The sequence below is a fragment of the Tenrec ecaudatus genome, chromosome 11 (assembly GCF_050624435.1).
Source record: "Tenrec ecaudatus isolate mTenEca1 chromosome 11, mTenEca1.hap1, whole genome shotgun sequence".
Classification (NCBI taxonomy): domain Eukaryota; kingdom Metazoa; phylum Chordata; class Mammalia; order Afrosoricida; family Tenrecidae; genus Tenrec; species Tenrec ecaudatus.
The window spans coordinates 66,540,475-66,545,976 of NC_134540.1; the positions used below are offsets into that span (position 1 = coordinate 66,540,475).

At 45.5% G+C, this 5,502-nt stretch overlaps 1 pseudogene; it reads right to left on the reverse strand.

Annotated features, from left to right (window-relative positions):
• Positions 1-1,050: 1,050 nt before the first annotated feature.
• On the reverse strand, positions 1,051-1,933 carry LOC142460749 (small ribosomal subunit protein uS2 pseudogene; annotated as a pseudogene).
• Positions 1,934-5,502: the final 3,569 nt, after the last annotated feature.

Consider the following 5,502-nt stretch of genomic DNA (forward strand, 5'->3'; position numbering starts at 1 on the left):
ATCAGTAGTACTTTACCATCTATGACTACATTAATGATGATATTATTTGAATTACCAAATGCTTCCTGGAGATTACCTAAATTATGTCTCCACAAGCTGATAATGCTGCTTCTAAATTGGACCAGGTCTATACATAAGCTTTAGATCTATGAATGGATTTTGAGCTCGCAGTTAATCATATGCCCTAATCTAAGAACAATGGGTTCTGAGGATTTGGCCCCGCTGAATACACTTCCCAATGAAGGGACATCGGAAGCTAGGAATGCTATAGAAGAGTGTGGTTATTTATAGATGGTGCCTGGCTATTAGGAAACACAGAATCTGGACTCTTAAAGGCTTGTGTTGCAGTAAACGATCATCCAAATGCAGTGTCAGCGAAGTCTACATAGAGGGAGCACACGAACCTGTTAGATAAAGGTTGTAGATAATACAATACAAGGTCACAGGATGGAATTGAAGTGGAGCTTAAATCCTGAGCACTCAGTTTTCAGAAGCAATGGCTGACAGGGAAGGCCCACATTCCATGTGCAGAATCCCCACAGGAATTCAGCCTCTTTGGAACTCCCTCGGACAATTGACTGGAGTTGTGAATAGACAGAGTGCAGGGGAAGGTGGATTATTGCAGACACAGTCAGTTTGACATTGAACATGTTGTCAGTTGTTTTCCCTTTTAACCCCTTTTTAATTTTTTTCAAGTTTCTATTATCTCCTGCTTTCTTTTGGATTACGGTTTTCCAGTGTTTTACTTTGTTATGATTATGGGAATATTTTATGATAATTTTCTATATATGAAATCTGAGATAAGATAGAGATAGTAATTAGAATAATATTTCCTTAGATTTATGACAGGAGGGTTTGGAATGGATAGTGGGGAGCTAATAATGATAAGATTGAATAAAATGTTTTACAATTGATTATGGCAATGATAGCAAAACTCTTTTAAATTATCTAAATTGTTAGGTTGTATGATACATGAATTATATTCTTTTTATTTTTTTTGTAGACACTTGACTTTATTTCCCATCAACCTAATTTCCATGGAAGAACTGTTTAGGACCACTCAGTGGTTGTTCCTACCCACTCGGTGGCCTGAGTGGTGGGAGCTGCGGACCAGTCTTCAGTAGCGGGCTGAGCACCCCAGTCTTCAGTGGGGAACTGCTGGGTGGGCACGGGGGCACCTGCACGCCCTCAGGCCAGGCGGCCACCTCGGGCTGAGCCGCAGTGAACTCGGGAGCAGGCGCAGTCCACTAGCCCTGAAACTCTTCCTTGGTCACAGCCTTTTAGCAGCGGCCTGCTCTTCCTTTTCAATCTCCCCTGGGTCTCTGTAGAAGTAGACATCAGGCATGACCTCCCACGAGTGCTCGCGGGAGATGGTGCCCCGCATGCGCAGAACTTCCCGGGCCAGCATCCACATCAGGCCCACTGAGTGAGCTCCCTTGTTGTTACACGGGATGGCAATGTCCGCGTAGAGCAGAGGAGAATCTGTGTTACACAGAGCAATGGTGGGCAGGCTAACGTAAGAGGCCTCTGTGAGGGGTTGGTGGTCAGCCCTGGGGTCAGTCACCACTAGGAGCCGTGGCTTCCGGAAGGCTGCCTGGATCTGGTTAGAGAAAGCTCCTGGAGAGAAGCGCCCGGCGATTGGAGACGCTCCCGTGGCGGCAGCAAACTTCAGCACGGCGCGCTGGCCGGTATTCCTGGAAGATAGGACGCCGACTTCAGCAGGGTTTTCAATGGCAACGAAGGCGCGAGCAGCTAGCAGAAGCTTCTCCCAGGTCCTCGTCAGGTTTATGATGTACACGCCGTCACTTTTCCTTTTGTAGATGCACTGTTCCATCTGGAAGTCAAGGTTGGTGTCACCTAAATGGGTTCCTGCAGCCAGGAACTTGAGGACATCCTCTTCCTGCATCTGCAGGACATCAAGGGCTCCGGACATTGTTAAAGTTTCCCTTTAAGGAACCAGGACAACGCCATATGGACCCTGCACTGGGTCGCGCGGAAAGCCGAATTATATTCTAATAGAGCTATTTTAAAACAAAGATGTCCAAATAGGATTTGTCTCAACATGTTGCACTGTGGTAAGGTAATGGTAGAGCCCACCTCTCCATCAGCACACAGCCTGATGAGCCTCCTGGAGGTGAGGCCATTGTGTAAGAGACTCTGGGGTAACCGGGTCTCTCTTGCCTCTCTTCCCTTCCTGCTTGCTTTGCTCTCACCCCAGTGAGTCATGGAACAATCTCAAGCACCTGTTGTGAGATGCCATCAAGTGGGTTCCAGCACATAGCTACTGTGCCCAACAGAATGAAATGTGACCCTGTCCCCACAATTGTTCGTATTCTTGACCCCATGGTTGCAGCCATGGTGTCAACCCCTGGCCGCAGGTCCTTCACTGCCCCTCGACTTTACCCAACATGATGTCCATCTTCACGGGCTGGTCTCTCGTGGCCATATCCCAAAACATGTAGGACAAAGTCTTGCCATCCTTGCCTCTAAGGAGCATTCTGGCCATACTTCTTACAACAAAAAGGGGAAGAACCTTTTAGCAGTCCAGGGGACTTCTGAGAATCTTCCAGAGCACCGCCATTCAACTGCACCGATTCATGAATGCATGAAGCAGCCTCCTTACATACAGACTCCTCACTTAATCAGTTTGACCCCAGTAAGATGCAGGTGTCTTTGCACACAATAGAAACATACTGGACAGAAGGGGGCGATTTTGTCTGAGGACCTGTGACTGTGGGAGGTTGACTGAAGTGCTGCTGACAGTAACACAGCCCAGTATCTTCAGCAAGCACTCCATGGATGGAGAGAGAGAAGTCATGGCCAGACCCATGGGAGGGGTGCCAGCAGCCAGGGCAGAAGCCCCAAAGATATGTAGCCAGGGAACCTCCCTGTGTTTCTGTTGGTACCAAGTCTTGGAGGTTCCAACCCCAGAGCTGGTTCTACAGGTGATGGACACAAGACACCTTGAGGGGTTACCAAGGTCTCTGGAGTCTGGGACAGGATGATCTGTCTCCCACAACCTGAAAAGACGGCCATTCATGCTGCATGATGTACCATCTCTATCAGAAGCATAGAAGCAGCCTGCTATGTATCTTAGAAACATTACGTTTTGATTGAAAGTGGCAAATTGAACACCACTTGTCTTCCCGTCCTCTGTCCGTGAACTGCGTATCATTTAGAAATGGCTGTCAATAGTCTGCCAAGACGAGTGACACAGTATGAGTTCTTTCTTCATCACCTGATTAGCACATACACCACACCCCAAATAATGCTCTAAAGACAGAGAGTTGACCCAGCTTGAGGACCTGGACGAGTGCAGAGTGTCTGAATCTTCAGGAATACCAATGACTGATCCAAACCTATTTGTCCTTCTACCCCATTGTCAGTTTTGAACTCTGGTTGAATCGCCTGTTGAAAGGGCAGTGAAAACAACCCTCTATTTCTGTCATTTCAATATTCTGTCATTTCCAAAGTAAATTGAGTGCGTGCCTCTGTCATGAGATCTGAAGTGCCAGCTCATGATCTAGACCCCAAAATGAGCTTACCCTGTGAACCAATCAGCAGGACCCCAAGAAGCTGGGCCCATAAGGACATCTTGGAGCATCCACAGAATCTGGGGCTTCTGGGTCAAAGTGGGTGAGACAGAGGTTGACCGGGTAGCTGTTCGGTCGCTCTGCCAGGGAGCTCTATGCCTCTAGGGCTAAGGCAGCACAGGTTCCTAGGGGTCAGTTTGTATGTCTGATGACCTAAGCCAGAGAGTGTCTCCAGGGGCCTCTGAAGGCTGGCAGTCTCACCCCATTTACAATGTTCTGGTTACAGTTCAGTGAAGAAGTTGAATTTCTTTTGGACCCAGTGAACACATTTCACACTTTTGAATTCCAGAACCGAGAGAGAATAAATTTCTCTTGCTGTAAGCCACAGAGTTTATTTTCTTTTGATGTCATTAGAAGAAATACATGTGTGACTCAGGGAAAAATCAGACTAAATGTGTGATGGTCTTCTGGAATTTTGATCTTCTTGATTTTTACACTCTAATGTCATGCTTATTTTTTATCCTTTATTTTACATTTTTCAATTTGTCCACAATTCGTGTGTGTGTGTGTGTGTGTGTGTGTCCGTCCAGAGTCACACTGACTATATTTCTGATGTTGGGGTTGAATGGGGGCAGGGTGACGATGGGGATTTTACCACTCTGCTGCCATCAGCTGACGGTGACCTTGGAAACTCTCTTAGCTCAGTAACCACAGCTAAGGGAAGACAAGAGTTCTTCTCTGGATCTGCAGGCAATCCCAGGTCTCTGGCTTGCTATGGATCTCCAGCATGTCTGTAGATCTCTGGCCTGCTCAGGGATCTCTAGTCTTGTCTGGGATCTCCAGCCTGCTCTGAATCTCCATCTAGAAGTTACCTTTTTTTGAGTTTCACATGGTAAAGGGTTGGGGGGAACAGGAACAACTGCAGGTAGTAATTCAAGGTCTTACAAGACAGTGCACATTTCTTGCTATTTCAGCAAGCAGTTTGGAGACATCTCAGAAGAAGCAAAGTCTTGTTTGGCGAGCCAAATAAGAGGGAAGAGGAGAGGGGGCACTAGCTTGGTGCTATCTTCCTCTGATGGCATGTTTAAATTAATTAATGAAAGCTTTGGGGAATTGCACATGAAATTTTATACCCTATAGTAAGTCTTCTGCCTATTTTGACATCTCAAACTGACTGCCATCATGTCCATTCTGACTATAGTGGACTCTGTAGGCAGAGTGGAACTGCCCATCTGGGTTTCTGAGACTGTCGATCTTTGTGGTAGCAAAAAGGCTCATCTTTCTCCTACATAGCATCTGGCCAGTTCAAACTGTTGACCTTGAGTTAGCAGCCAAACATGCACTCTGCTATTCTGCCAAGACTATCTAGGAAGTATTATACGGCAAGACATCTTCATTCTCAGATATTCGGAGATCCATAAAACTGACTGAGTACACACTTTTAAAACTATATATGAGAGTAAGTCAAAATTTATGGTTAATCAAGTTTTCATGTTTAAACAAATTGGTATGAGCCCTTGTGTGACAGTGGGTTATGTGTTGGGCAGGTAGCCAGAATCAGTATTTCTAAGCCACCAGTCACTCTCCGGGACAGAGAGTTTCTGCTACTATAAAGATTTATTGCCTCCTAAAATGTAGTCAATTAAGATGATTCTTCTATACATAATTCCTTAAGCAATATACACTTGCGGCTATAATCTAGACTTGTGGCTATAATTCTCTACACCTGTGGCTATAATCCCTTTTTGAAAATTCTTTGTTACAGAAGTAAGTTGGGTTGTATCTTTAGACACTACTTTACAGTCAGGTATAATTTAAATCACCATCCTTTGTTTCCTTGAGGGTTTAGTTGGCAAAAAGACAAAAACAAAGACAAAATACTTCTTCTGTCTATAAGAGCCATCTTGGGCAGAGAAAAATACTCCGGAACCATTGGAAAACTCATTCAAAATCTCTGTCTGAAGTGCTG